The sequence below is a fragment of the Tachypleus tridentatus genome, chromosome 6, assembly GCF_004210375.1.
Source record: "Tachypleus tridentatus isolate NWPU-2018 chromosome 6, ASM421037v1, whole genome shotgun sequence".
NCBI classification, from domain to species: Eukaryota; Metazoa; Arthropoda; class Merostomata; order Xiphosura; family Limulidae; genus Tachypleus; species Tachypleus tridentatus.
Window position 1 is genome coordinate 86,341,578 of NC_134830.1, and position 16,514 is coordinate 86,358,091.

A 16,514-nucleotide genomic window follows, 5' to 3' on the forward strand; every position below is an offset into this window, starting at 1 on the left:
TATTTAAATATTCACTTTTAAATGATAAACTGGCGAATGTTCCAAATTGTTATTTTTCAAAAATTGTGTGCTTATGAGGAAATGGAGACCATCAACTTGGTCTTCTTTGGAGGACTGGGCTATAGTTATTCCCAAAACATATAATTATGAAATGCTGAAAGTTGCCAATGAACTCCTCAAAGGAGGTCATTTGGGTGTCAACAAGTCATGTAACAAAATTATAAGAGATTTCTTTTAGCCAAAAATTAGGCAAGATGTTTTTCAGTTTTGTAGAAGTTATCATACCTGCTAGTTAGTTGAATAAGAAAATAAAAAAATTTCCCTTACTCCTTTAAAACCTATCTCAACTTCAGTCGTATGATTGGGAATAGTATTGGATCTTTATTAAAAACTCGATAAGGAAACAGTATTTGCTAATGTTTGCATCCACTCGATTCCCTCAAGACATATATCCCTTTCAGAAGCATTTCAGCCCAGAAATTGTGATTAATTTCTTTACTTTGTTGGCTTACCCAAAGAAATTCATTCTGATCAGGGATAGAATTTTATGTCGGGATTGTTTCAACAAGTTGTCTATTAGCTCAGTGCTGAACAGATAAAATCCGGTGCATACCAAACAGAATCGCAAGATTCTCTTGAGAGATTGTTTTCTGCTTTGAAAAATATAATGTGAACTTACTGTTTCGACAATGAAAAGGACTGGGATGAAGAAGTTTTTTTGTTTTTTTTTTGCTCTTCTTGAGCTGATTTAGGAGCTGTCAGGATTTAGTTCATTTGGGTTGATGTTTGGCCATTCAATGCATGGCTCTTTGAATTTGCTGAAGGAACAATTATTGGAAAGTGACTCAAAACAAATGCATTCACTGCATTAGGTTTCCAAGTTTTAGTTGTTTTGTTTGCTTTCATATTTTATTTCTTAGCATATTTAACTATGTTTTGATTTGTGGATCACTATTATTCATGCATTTGGTTGTTGTCTATTGCGAGTTATATAATGATTCTCTTTCGGTATAGTCTGATCTGCAGCTTTAGTAAGACATTCATTAACTGTTTGGTATGATTCATCTATAATCGATGATCTTTCAGCTCTATTTGTTATGGAATCCGTTAGTAAATTTTAAGTCAAAAATTAACCCATGAGTTGTGTTTCTTTGTTCGTCTTCACAAGAGGTTTAATTTGGTTGTTATAAGAAATTGTTACATGGTTGTTTACAATGTCCTCGGTTTATTCTTTGCAATTAGCTTTTTTTTTTTTTTTTTAAGATTATAATTTAGTTATGGGTATATAGTAATGTAGTACGAGCTAGAAACACATTGTATAAGTCAATGATCACTGCCTAAATTCAAGCCAACATTAAAAATGTAAACATTTATTACTAATTTTATGTGAATATATCATTGGTATTGTGATAAGAACACACTTGTGTTAGTGTTAAATCATTAAATAGCCACAGTCACTATTTATAAAAATTCCTATAATTTTATTACATTAGTCGTTGTGCTATTACATTCACATTTCTCATTTTACTGTCCCCTGCTGATACAGCGGTAAGTCTTCGGATTTGCAACCGTAAGATCAGGCGTTCGATCCACTTCGGTGGACTCAGCAGATATCCCAATATGGCTCTGGTATAAGAAAACACAGACACATTAATTTTTACTATTCTGATCCTCTATTATAATCAGTCTCTTGCTATGTTCATTTAATTTATTTAATGAGTTCACAGTCTTAGATGGTGCGAAGTACATACCTGTTACTGTAATGCAATCATTATTTGTTAGGTTTATGTTGTTACTTCAGTCACTGTGTAATCGAAAGTGTTGATTTGTATATTAAAACAATTAAGAATATTTGAATGATTAGACATAATTTCAATAACAAATAGAATATTAATGTTTATCTTAATAAAATGTCCTCAAACTTGTGCCTCTTGGAAGCAAGAACACCTTGGATATTAATATGTCGATTGGACTCTGAATTGTTAAGCGAAATATCAACACGAGTTGGGCTCAGCAGATAGCCTCCTGTGGCTTTGTTATAAGAAAAACAAACAAACTTTACCTATAAGATGAACAATGTAGTCAAATATTAGTGGTTATGTGGTTTTCTAAATTCACTGATGAGCTCAAATAAGGTGTTTTTTTCTGCTTATGTTATTTGATTATTTTATGTGTTATTATTAGTCATTTTGATTGTTTTGATATCTCAGATTGCGGTATATTTTCTAGTTGTTTGTTTGTTCACTTTTTATGTTGTTGTGTTTCTTTGTTTGTCTTCAGAAAAGGTTTAATTTGGTTGTTATAGGAAATTGTTACATGGTTGTTTATAATGCTATTGCAACGTAAGTTTTGTTTGATTGTTTTAAGTTTCACGCAAAGTTACTCAAGGGCTATCTGCGCTAGCCGTCCCTAAATAGATTTGTGCTAGTTTTTGCAATTTTTCTAAAAATCTTTTTCAGTGTTTCTGTTAGTGCCACAGCATGTTTGTATTTCTCGGTTACTATTATTTAGATCTAAAGAACTATGGCTTTCTGTAGATCTCCAAAACATTTTTATTTTTCTTGTTATTGTTTATAGTTCTTTCTTAGCTACTATAAAGTTCAGGTTATTTAAAGTCGAGATTAAGGCTTAACTCTCGGTTGGTATTGTCATTACAAATATTGCCATCCACAATACTTACAGTATAAGCGGCTTGAGGAAGAAAGAGTTGAACTTTAAGACTCGGTGGTGTTACTCTTCTTATTCATCTTTAATTTTGTTATTTTAACACCACGGTTGTTATTTGTTTCCGGTTGTTCGATTTCTATAAAATGTTTTTTGTTTTTTTTTACAGACTTGAGTTATTTTAAGTTGAAGAATGTTGAAAATTTCTTGTTTTTCGCTTCTATACACTCTTAGCAGGTTACCTGTGTGCCATTACAACTTTCCAATTGAATAGTAGCTTATTTCTGTTAGATTGATGCCAAATAGAGTTTAGTAACGATCGCTAAATGTTTTCTGAGATCAAAGTAAAGATACGTCTGGTCGCTTCAAGAGTAAGAACGAGAATCTATTTTCTGCTGAGTCTTTTTTCCATTCTGTATTAAAATTTAATGCAACACAGTCAATTTTATCATCATTATGTTATGGCCAGCGTTGTTTTCTTAGCATTATGAATGAAGACAATTTTTTTACACAGTAAAACTTGCCTAAGGCGGAATCGCACGGGACTGAGTAAAATTTCTGGCTTAAGCAGAAATTCCGGCTAAGACAGTCAACATGCATTTCCTCAACTATATATACTTTTTGAGCAGAACGTTATACTTGTTTGACTCAAGTGAAGTAAGACGTTTGTGAGTAAAGTTATTATACTGTTTATGCTATATTTATTAGGCTAAGAACAAAAATAGACATTCAAAATATAGATAAGTACACAAAATCTTAATCAAATTTACTTGAGTAAAGTGTACAATGTCAACTGTTTCGATTTTAATGGGCTTTCTCATGCGGTTAAAAGATAATGCCAATTCTACGGCCTTTTCATGAAGTTCATTTTTCCCCTTCATTTCTGCATACAATTTTATAGCGTTAATATAACTTAACACTTGCAATGAGTAGGAATTTCTATTTTCCATTTTGTTCATCTTCTGAATATATCACACTGTTACCATCTTGCGATTCTTTTATAATTTTTAAATCAATTTCATCAGTTTCTGTTAAAACATTCTTGTCAACGTTCACAAAACTTTCCGCGTTCACAGAATTATCTGCATCAATCTTCTCAATCAGAGTTTGGATTTCACTAGAATCATCATAACAAACAACTTCTCCACAATCTCCGCCATTATCAAGAATAAATCCACAGTTTCGAAAGCACTTTATTACGCATTTGATTGAATGACTTAAAAATGCAATTACGTCTAACTCGTCAATTTTCATGGTAATTTCAGATGCTCTCTTACAGTCCTCCATGTTTGCAACAACTTGCTGAAGCATCAGTTTTCTGTATTTCAATTTTATACACTGTATAATTCCATTATCTAGTGGCTGTAGAACTGATGTTGTACATAGAGGTAGAAAGACTAAACAAACATTTGAAAGTTGAACTTTTGGGTGAAAAGTTGCATTATCTAGAAAAACTAGAATATTTCTATTTTCTTGTTCCATTCTTTTGTTTAATTTGCTCACAAATTGCTCGAATATAGCACTTGTCATCCGCGTTTTATTATTCGCTTTCCATTCCACAGGAAGTAGATTCTTCCTTAAATTTTTAAAACAGCGCAGATTTTCACTTTTACCTATTACCCGTGGTTTCTTTAGTTTGCCACCAGCAAATGCGACCAAACGTACAGTCAATCGTTCTTTCGAATAATGACGGCAGAAAAAAGAACAGAATATATTTTACCAATACTTACTGTAACAAAATGTCAGAGAATTTATTAATATTTAAAGAAATTATTAATTAAATAAAAATTAATATTTAATCCAAAACATTTATTCCGCCTTACTCAGGTTATAATCACTCTTGTTGATAGATAAGGTAGATGAAAGAAAATTTTCCGTTCGCGTTACGCAGGTTTCGCCAAATAGAGGGCCTTTTATAAGAGAAATCTTAAGATAATGCTGTAAAATTTTTATATTTCCGGCTCGTACAGGTTTCCGCCCTATGCAGTTTCCGGCTTATACAGGTTTTACTGTATTTTAAACTTCGTTGTAAAGCATGATCTCTCCTGGTCATTTTCACTATGTTGACGATTCACGATACGGAAGAATTGGTGCTAGTTCATGACTAAAATTTAAAAAAATGTAAAAGTAAAATGTAATTAATGAAATTAATAAACGGTACGTAGATATTTAAATTCAAAAAAATCAAAACTACAATAAAAATCTCAAATTAAATACAAATGGTTGAAACAGATCTTATAAATTAATGAGTGTTACTCTAAATTAATGAATAATGAGTACATTTAATCAAGTTTTCATAATTCATTTTAAAATAATTGAAGTTAACTTTTTTATTTAATAATATCAAAGACTTACGTATGACTTACAACGCTAAAATCCGGGTTTCGATACCCGTAGTGGGCAGAGCAAAGAGAGCCTATTGTATAGCTTTGTGCTTAATTCACAACGACAACTCTCTATTATTCTAAAGAGTACAAAAAAAGGCAAGTATCTTTAAAATTCGGTACTTTTACTTATCGCATATCTTTAAATAATGCTTTCGATAATCATTTATTACCTGTTATTTTTATTTAAAAACACACTAGAACCTCACCTTCATACGCCGAACCACAGAAAGTTTGTATACTACAAAATACAACTTCCCATTCCTTTTTGTTTATAAACTTTCATGTACAGAAGCTACACTTTTCATTTGATAATAAAAAGTATGAACAATATCTTAGGATAAATTAATATACATGCTTATTTCAGTTAGTAATGTAACCTTAGTTACGAGGCTTCTGAATAAGTTCGCTAAAAAGTACTGAAGCCCATCAATTTTAGAAGATTGATTATATCGAACTTTGTTCAAAAACTATTTTGCTTCCTGAGCTTAATTATTACAACTCAGCAATTATAATATAAATTTAATCACAGGTGAGACACTATACGATGTTACGATTCTTGATAAAGATTTCCTCTATCATTAAAAATAAATTCCGGGAAAATAAGGTCAGTATCATAAAAATTCCAATGGGCTTATTAGTCTTACAAAGTAGTTTAAACACAATGATAATGAACTGAATTTTGAGTCTTATCATTTCATATAATGAGATTATTTTATTAAAAAAAAAAAAAGAGTATGTATGTGTGTTTTCTTATAGCAAAGCCACATCGAGTTATTTGCTGTGTCCACCGATGGCAATCGAACCCCTGATTTCAGCGTTTTAACTCCTTAGACTTACCGCTGTAACAGCTCTGCTCGCAATCAGAGGGTGGCGGATTCGAATCTCCATTCCACCAAAAATGCTCAACCTTTTGGCCGTGAATGTGACTGTCAATCTCACTGTTCGTTGGCAAAAGAGTAACGCAGGTGGTGGCGTTGTCTAACTGATTTTCCTCTAATCTTTCTCTGCTAAATTAGTGACAACTAGCGCAGATAGCCCTAGAGTGGTTTTATGCGAAATTCATTTGTTTGTTTGTAATTAAGCACAAAGCTACAAAAGTGTTATCTGTAATTTGCATACCTCGAGTATCGAAACAAGCTTTCTGTGAATTCGCAGACATACGGCTGTGCCACTGGGGATTTGTAAAACTTAACACTACAAAAGAAATTAGTATTTACACCTCTTTACCACGGCCTTAAATTTCATACTGAAATAATAAAACTGGTTGATTACCTTCACTTTGTTTAAAAATTAAGTTTTGAAAACTGAATTGTTATAGATTTCAACATTTTCTTTCATTACAAATACTCTAAATTGGTCAGAGTTCTTGGTTTTACGTGTATATATATATGTTAATGTTAGTTCAAGAAAGTATTATAATCTTTTAGAAGTTTATCATAGGGAATCGATAAGGCTACAGGGCTATAGTTTTTGTATAAAAGATATACGTGTTTAATATATTTAATACCCGTCCATTTCCTTTATTTATTTATTGTAGGAAGCCATCATGCATACCTTTCTTTCCTTATTCACCAGCTTGGCAATATATTTTAAAAGCTACTATAAATAATTACATGTAACACTGGGGAGTAAAAGTAGCTTAAATCTGTTGTTTAGACACTTCATCTTCACGTATAAAGAAAAAATGTAAGTTTGCATTTGCAGCACTCGTGTATATGTATATATTTTTATAACCCCGAAATGGGGCCCAAGGCCGCCTGAAGAGGTAGTGCATGTTACTTGTCAGAAAACATTTTAGTGACGCAATTTGTACTACCGTGACTTCGACAGTAAAACATGCACATATCATAAATCACGAAAAGAATTATGCGCTTTCTAGGCTTCAGTATAGCATAACGTATAGGCTACAAAACCAAATAATTAAGCATGTGGTCAGCTGTCGGTTAGTTACCACTTTCTTTCTTTGTGAACCTGACGATGACCGAAGAAGGTCGAAACGTTGTTCGCTCCTCAACCTAGAGCTTTCTCTATCCATACCAGCCGTTTTTAAATATATAAAACCAAAAAATATTGTTATTCTTCAAACAAAAGACTTTAGGAAATCCTGCGAAAATACATCTAGAAAATCTTCACTATATTTTCTAGTCATATGAAATATTATGATTACGTTAAAGCTTAGTTAGCTCTGATATGTTTATTTCCCCGAAAGGTGGTCGATAGCCGCCTGGACAGGGTCATCTGCTCTAACCACTCGTATCACTCAGTCAGTCAGTAGACCGTCTACCTTCACAATAACCTTAAAGCGTAGTCTTCTATTACAAAAGGCTATCAAGTCCCAAGTACACCATTCCCACCCATCCACCTCCACTTCTCATGATCATTCTAGTGCAGATACGACAGTTTCCCGTTTGAACAGAGATTTCACTTGTATGTTTATGATGGAATAACTATTTCACTCTCTAATTGTTTTGAGGTATGCGATAGTCCAGCGTATATGTCATGGAGAAACAACTTTTGTACACCACACTTACGTCGGTTTCTACACAAAGATCCTTTCTGAATATGTTACGTACTGTTGCACAGAGCAAGTAGACTGCTTTTGTCATTGAATTTTGTGTTCTACACAAAGATCCTTTCTGAATATGTTACGTACTGTTGCATAGAGCAAGTAGACTGCTTTTGTCATTGAATTTTGTGTTCAACACAAAGATCCTTTCTGAATATGTTACGTACTGTTGCACAGAGCAAGTAGACTGCTTTTGTCATTGAATTTTGTGTTCTACACAAAGATCCTTTCTGAATATGTTACGTACTGTTGCACAGAGCAAGTAGACTGCTTTTGTCATTGAATTTTGTGTTCTACACAAAGATCCTTTCTGAATATGTTACGTACTGTTGCATAGAGCAAGTAGACTGCTTTTGTCATTGAATTTTGTGTTCTACACAAAGATCCTTTCTGAATATGTTACGTACTGTTGCACAGAGCAAGTAGACTGCTTTTGTCATTGAATTTTGTGTTCAACACAAAGATCCTTTCTGAATATGTTACGTACTGTTGCACAGAGCAAGTAGACTGCTTTTGTCATTGAATTTTGTGTTCTACACAAAGATCCTTTCTGAATATGTTACGTACTGTTGCACAGAGCAAGTAGACTGCTTTTGTCATTGAATTTTGTGTTCTACACAAAGATCCTTTCTGAATATGTTACGTACTGTTGCATAGAGCAAGTAGACTGCTTTTGTCATTGAATTTTGTGTTCTACACAAAGATCCTTTCTGAATATGTTACGTACTGTTGCACAGAGCAAGTAGACTGCTTTTGTCATTGAATTTTGTGTTCTACACAAAGATCCTTTCTGAATATGTTACGCACTGTTGCATAGAGCAAGTAGACTGCTTTTATCATTGAATTTTGTGTTCGTAAGTTGTTATAAAGACATCGCACTTTGTGTACAATGGTTAGAACAGACTTGTTAAAGTTATATTTCTAAATGACCTTCGTGCCCCAACTACAGCCATATTCCTTTGTTTTCCAATGACATTGAAAACAAGCTATATCTCTGTCTTGAACATTCTAAAGCCTCGATCTGAACACATCTTTATGATGTAAGTGTATAAATATTTTGTGTCGTAAAGGCCTGTTGCATACCCTTTCCTAAAGCGGTAAATTTTCAATGCATCACACTCTTAAAAACAAACAATGTCAAAATATAGTTGAGATACATTTTGTTCCATTGCAACTTTATTTCTGGAGGAGTTATCCTGTGAATTGTTTGTTTGAATAATTTACAATTTAAGTCATTGTTTAGAATTGAATCTGTTTCCCTCGTCAACGAACACCGTGTCTGTAATACAATGTATAAAAATGTTCATCAAGTAGCTTTTAGTATTCTTACTTATTGAACATGGAGGACATGTCTGACAAATAATCCAGTCGATAAACAAACCACATACAAAAGTACAAGTCAATGAACCCACTTGAGAAACTAGTGAAGCAGATATAAAAAAAAATCACAAAATCCATAAATTTGTAACGTACAATGTGACCATACGTAGTTTGCAATTTGATTTACAATTGGTAATTTAACTTGCTCTAAACATACAGATTCATAATCGCAGTTTCTACATTCTATTCAAAATATTGCACAAACGTTCCAAGATACCTGATAAGTTTCTAATACTTGTAAGTATGAGAATAGAGCATATTATCAGCCCATTGTATAACTTTGTGATTAAAATCAAACAAAGAAGAAGGTTTGTTTTAGATGCCAATAAAAGATAGAACAGTTGTTTAAAGCATTGAACAATATAAATTCACATCAGTGTTCTGTTATTCTTCTCGCATTGCTGTAAACATCCGTTCATAACTTTGTCAATACGATAAATATCTCCATCTCATAATATATATAGGTTTTAAATGTTTTAATAGTAGAGAGACTAACTAAGGCAAGGGCACTTAAACGTTTGATGCTTCAAAACAAACATTTTTTTATTTATCGTAACAACACCTGTAACAACCAAATAATAAATCTTCAAAGTATTTAAGAGACACTTTTCGGTGATAAAGAAACCACATACAAAAGTACAAGTCATAGAAACCACTAGAGAAATAAATAGAGCAGATACAAAAATTCATAAAGCCACAAATTTCTCAAACTCACTGACTGACATTGTTGAACGCATCTAGATATGTAACAGACTTACCATAGTTATAAGCATCCAAATAGAATAACACATGATATCGCTAGCGTAAAATAGTTAATTAAATGAATTAACTTCTTTATTTACCCTTAGTATATGCACACAATCACAGCTCACACTACATCACCTAATTGGCATTGTACATTATAGAGTGTGTGCCATCACATGTACAGTACATATGACCATTCACAATGTGTACACACATAAGTGAACAGGACACAAACGCCCACCATTAATTGCATATAGCATAACATTATGATGTACACTCATACTAATGATATATATACACAGAATAGCAACACAAATGAGTGAATGATGCATAAGACCATGAAAAAAGTGGAGAGGACAAATTTTAAACATTGAAGTTGTAGAAATGGAGACACCAAATTAGTGATGAAACGAGGTAGGAATGGACATGGTGGTATAGCCCGGCATAGCCAGGTGGGTTAAGGCATTCGGCTCGTAATCCAAGGGTCACAGATTCGAATCCACATCACACCAAATATGGTCGCCCTTTTATCCGTGGAGGCGTTATAATGTCACGGTTAATCATACTATTCGTTGGTAAAAGAGTAGCCCAAGAGTTGGCGGTGGGGGGTAATGACTGGTTGCCTTCCCTCTAGCCTTACACTATTCAATTAGGGACGGCTATCGCAGTTAGCCCTCTTGTAGCTTTGCCCGAAATTCAAAAAACAAACAAACACAAGTGGGCATGTCCAACATCTGATCAATGACTACTTCGTTTTTCTATGTTTGTGATATTATACTGCTTATGGGCCCTGTTAACGACGAATTAGACAAAATAAAACAATACTTCATCAACATCTATAAGTTTCCTCCACAAACCATAGAAAACATTATACGCACACACCGAGACAAAAAGCAAAATCAACTAACAAAAGTAGATATATCCCACGACTTAAAAAAATCACGAAACTATATACTGCTGCATATCATATATTCCCAACATCAGCAGAAAAATAACCAACATTTGGCAAAACTAGTAACAAAATATGACATTCCAGTTAATACCAAATTTATTCAAAAACCAGACACAAAACTAAAGTCTATACTATAAAAAACTACACTGACAAACACCAACATTATTTATAAAATACAATGTGATAACTGCCACAACTTCAATTTGAAGAAACAAGTAGAAAAATGGTAACCACATTTGAAAAACACAAAAAGTCACCTTCACACGTTTTCGAACACTTTAAATCAAATAAACATAACATAACCATAGAAAACACTCAAATACTAAATAAAGAAACAAACATAAACAAACGCAAAATTAAAGAAGCCTTACTTATACAACAACTCAAGCCAAAAATAAACCAATACAAAGGAACACCTTTATACCTATATTAATAAATATAATCAAACATCTAAGCACGCCCTCTACACTCAATTATACAACCCCTTCAAACATGTGGTCAGATATCGGTCAGTTAATATTTTCTTTCTTTTTGAACCTGACGATGACCGAAGAAGGTCGAAACGTTGTTCGCTCCTCTACATAAAAATTTTCTCAACCCAAACCAGCCGTTTTTACATATACATATTTAATCGTGTTGAGCTATAAAATCTAAGTTACTTAAATAAATAATTTCAGTTATAAAAGCCAGCACAAATTAGTTGAAGAGTTCAATATCCACAAAACACAAATTTCGAAACATAAGGCTGAATATATGATAGTGTTTAATTGTTTGCTTGTTTTTGAATTTCGCGAAAAGCTACACGAGGGCTATCTGTACTAAGCGTCCCTAATTTAGCAATGTAAGAAAAGAAGGAAGGCAGCTAGTCATCACCGCCCAGCGCTAACTCTTTTACCAACGAATAGTGGGATTAATCCTAACTTTATAACGCCCTCACGGTTGAAACATGTTTGGTGAGACAGGGATTTGAACCCGCGACCCTCAGATCACGGGTCGAGCGCCTTAACCACTTAGCCATACCGGGCCAGTTAGTGTTTGAATAGATTCAGTTGTCTTCACGAAAATGCTTTTATTCATTATGGTCTCGGTATAAAAAAGCTCATGTATGAAAATTCCAGTTTCCGGACCAACATTGCAAGAAAATGCATTTGTAATAGTCACTATGTTTGGTAATTTTAACTTTAAAGCATCATCACTAAATTCAAAACCAGAGATAACATTTCATAATTCACAATCAGTGGTGAACGTGGCGAAGTCGATGTCATTTGATGAATGGAATACCATATAGCCTGCTATTATAGGGGAATATGCACCTAAATCATCTGCAATATAAATGAAACTGGGGCCAGCTATCGTGGTTTAACAGAGAAAACATTGTGTGTACAAGGTAAAAAGTGCACTGGGGAGAGAGACATTAAAAAGGTAACTTCTATTCCAAAATAGATCTATGCTGCTGCATTATGCTCCACTTTCACAGTGGAAGTACAGACACACCTCTCCATTCCTCCAACGTAGTCTTTCTCTTCCATTGTCAAATATCTTTTGTCTTCCATGAATAGACTGGTAGTCAGTTCAACATCTACTTCAATCTCCGTTCCAAACACTGAAATAAGTGAATACTTGGCTCCCTCTCTATAGGCCCTGGACTGTAGGACTGTTATTTGCCCTTAAACTCATTTACTTAAACCACATTCACTTAATAGAACTTAACTCACCTTAACGGGGCGGGATACATAGATGTAATTTAAAAATGTAGCTCAAACTTTAGATTTTCTATTTCTTGTAAGTAATAATATTTACTCTGGTACAATAATAACTGTCGAGATTTACATTCCAGTTTGGGTAATATCAAGGCCTTGATTGATTCTTATTATCTTCTATAGATCTCCTTACAAAAGACGTTCCTAAAATCTATTAATAATCGCATATGCTCCTCATCCATGTGTAATTGTAGACTCTTGTCATCTGTGTCTTTATTGGTCATATCATAACACTTTAGTACCTTAACTTTGTCCCAGGACCACAGTAGTCTTGTTGAGCAGTTGCCTTCTCCCTGCTCTTTCCCAGGAAATGTTAACAGACATAACCCACTCTGAGATGATGCTAATATTGATGGAGGGGGCTGCTCTGTGGAGTGTATGATCTCACATCATGATCTTTCTCTCTTCAATACTGGCTTGTATAGATATTTTTATTTTCCCTTGCCAGTTTTTATTCCCATGAACCTGTTCATTTGTTACACTTCCCTCTTTCGTTATTTGTCTTGGAAGGTGGGAAAATGACCAATAATATTTTTACTACATTTTTGCACGTCGATTTATAAACATTTAAGCGAGGTTCTAGAAAGTTCAATTGACAACAATACTAGCAATCACATTGTTGATTCTTACGTTCTACCAATTTAGAGAAACAGAAGTTGCGCAATACACATTTAACAATATATGCCACATGCATCAAAATAAAATAAACGCAGATATTTGAATAAATTACAGCTAGCTTATCCTTATAGCTCACAGGGAAGACTAGAAGCTCCGCGGGTAACATAGAGGATAAAGTCGTGTCCAAACGCTTACCCATCTCTATTTCACATTCTCTAAAGTCCTAGGTGTAAATGGCAGATGTGCTAACAATCAATGCAGCGGTTCGCTATTTTAAGCAGGATTTTTCAAATAATAGTTTATCCACAATGTATTCTCTTCTTCAACATTCTGTATACGACTGGTTGAAGATTGTTTAGTTTTAGCTACTTTAAAGATGTAAGTTTGTCTAATCAAAAACACCTTGGGTGTGAAGAAAAAATAAGACCAAAAAAAGGGGGGTAATGAGAATACGAATTAAAGATGTGTGTTTTCTTACAGTAAAGCCACATTAGGCTATCTGTTGAGCCCACCCAGGGGAATGGAACCCCTGATTTTAGCGTTATAAATCGTAGACTTATAATTGTACAAGCGGAGAAGTTACGAATTAAAGGAATGAAATCTAAATTGACAATGAAAATGTTTACTACACTACCATTAATAAGAATTTTATAACTAATATTCATTCAATAATTAACCAGCCCGGCATGGCTAGACGGTTAGGGGTGCTCCACTTGTAATCTGAGGGTCACAGGTTCAAATCCCCGTCACACCAAACATGCTCGCCCTTTCTGCTGTGTGATCGTTATAGTGTCACAGTCAATTACACTATTAATTGGTAAAAAAGTAGTCCAAGAGTTGGTGTGGGTGGTGATGCCTTCTCTCTAGTTTTACACTACTAAATTAGGGACGGATAGCTCAGACAGCCCTCTGGTAGCTTTGCGCAAAAATCAGAAACAAATAAACAAACATTAGTTAGCCAGACCCCTAATATGATTATAGTAGGTTATACTGAAAAGGTATCTACAGTTTTAATTAATTTATTACTCTTCTGATAAATATTCTGAACTTCTGTTAAACGTCTCAAATATTTCAAGGGCATTTGATGTAAAATATCTCTTTAATATTTGATTCATCTTATTTCATACTTTATTGCGTATATACAATTGCACATCAAACTAACATGTCTGGATTTTCTAGTTGTAGAATCTTGTATCTGTTGTTTTCTAGCATGGAACCACTGATTCCAAAGAATGGTCGTAGACTGTAGTATTTTTTTCAGAATTTCTAATGCTCACTGACTTTTTATTTACGTGATTTTTGGCTCAGCTGATTATATTTATGGTGAAGTTTTGTCAATGCCTACACTGTGACATCTGTGTCAACTATTATTTAATCATCCTTAGAGGGAATTTCTATAGTTTAATCATCTCGTTGTCCAATGGAACCTTGTTGTTCAATTTTTATTTATCCATGTTTGTTTCACTGCTCTAAACAAGTAATTTTGAATTTCTTATGTTTTCCTTTTTAACAATGGAGGAATATAACAACAGTAGTTTACCAATGAACTTAAGGTAACTTTGCTCTCTCATTTGCCTGCCTTTTCTACTTTTGAATACTTACATTAAGAGTTCATTCACTATTTAAATGCCATTTGCATTATCTACTCATTTCTACGCTGTATTCCTCATCTTAAGCACGTGCCCCACAGTGGCACTGCAGTATGTCTGGGGACTTACAACGCTAAAAACCGGGTTTCGATACCCGTGGTGGTCAGAGCTCAGGTAGCCCTTTCTGTTGCTTTATGCTTAATTATAAACAAGATAAGCATGTAACCAAACTTGTTATAACAGTTTCATTTAAAATAATTGACTTTTTTAACTCTCTTGGTATAAAAACTAAGCATTCATTAAATATTAACTCAGAAAGTAAATAATAACAGTTTTGTATATCCAACAGTCAGGCAAATAAATAGTCTATGGAAATGTAGTTAAATAGTCTGAAACATCTTCTATATATTTATCTCAATTTCTTAAGTATGATATCAGCTAAGGGCCCAAAGTTTCCATGCAATTTGGTGAATTATTTGAATCTGAAAAAATGGCTGAATCTTCAGTTGAATGACAAATGACAGCCTGAATACATTTGAAGTCAAGTTGCAAAACAACACAAAAAGTGTGTATAATTTCATACGTGGTTACAAACTCCGATCCTCTTCTGGGATAACATGTAACAACAAAAATATGCAGTTTTTAAAATCGAACTGTAGAGATAAATCATGTATAAAACGAAAGAAAACTACTGTGACTAGAAACCCAAAAAGTGTTACTATCTGTAGTACATTTATTATGTTAACTCTGTTTTCTGCTTTTCTGCACAGTACAACTGAATATTCAATGTACTAACTTTCTTCTCCACATTAATTAACTAATATTAATAATATTAATATTATAATTAATACATATTAAGTTAATTATAAAATAAGAGATAAGTATTCAGAGTAAATTACAATATGATGCATCTAACTATTAAAATTTAACAATTATAATAATTATTATAAGAAAGAATTATGCACATAAAAATATTTTTATTGTACAACATCACCTTAAAATCGTTTTCTCCTTTTTTTTAGCGAAAGCAAAATCTCTAATCGTATGTTTATGATCTATTTGCCTAAACAATGTCCATTCTATTGTGAGCAAGGATATGGCATCCTAGTTTAGCAATTTGTTTTCAATACTGCTAGTAAGCATTGTATCCTTTCCACTTATAATTGTTTTTTAGCAGTTTCTATTTACAGTTTCTGTTTTTTTCACTTAATCATAAAACATATTATGATTATCTTTATTTTATTTTTATGCATATATTTTAAAGTAATATATCTCGTGTTTGTATAGCTATATAAATTGTATTATAACTATACTATAATATTAGTACACTAACAATATTTTATACATTGTTAGACGCACGTTACGACATACTCCAGAAATAGAAAATTACAAGAATGTTTATAATTTAACAAATATTCTAATATCGAGGAGTTATACGTTATATAAAGTCGCAAAGATGAAACAACGTTGGCTTATATAAAAGTATATTATTTTATATCTGTGTGGGGTGTAAAGGTCGTTTTTCTTAACTTTTATGAAAATGTGTAAATTCCTTTAGTATACACTACAAATTTTAAAACGCAATAACAAAATTCTAATATAGACCGAAAACGCCATAGTGCTACAGCAGCAAACCTCGTACATACAAGCAAACTGGTCAGGACTGAAAAATAAATAGACTTTCTATAGTAGCATCGAAAAAGTAACATTATAACAAGGGGAATTTCATCGTCTCATCTGACCACCAGCCTGCCTTCATAAAATCCCAAACAGTGAGTAATCAGCACCTTTTCCTTAGGCCCGGCATGGCCAAGCGTGTTAAGGCGTGCGACTCGTAATCTGAGGGTCGCGGTT

At 33.3% G+C, this 16,514-nt stretch overlaps 1 protein-coding gene across 1 annotated transcript in view; it reads right to left on the reverse strand.

Moving 5' to 3' along the window:
• Positions 1-1,490: 1,490 nt before the first annotated feature.
• The window catches only part of LOC143252956 (protein CLP1 homolog), a 153,776-nt gene continuing 138,752 nt past the window's right edge, over positions 1,491-16,514 (reverse strand). Inside the window, exon 14 of the mRNA XM_076505905.1 lies at positions 1,491-1,626. The gene's annotated coding sequence lies outside the window, so the exon portion shown is untranslated. The remainder of the gene's footprint in view (positions 1,627-16,514) is intronic.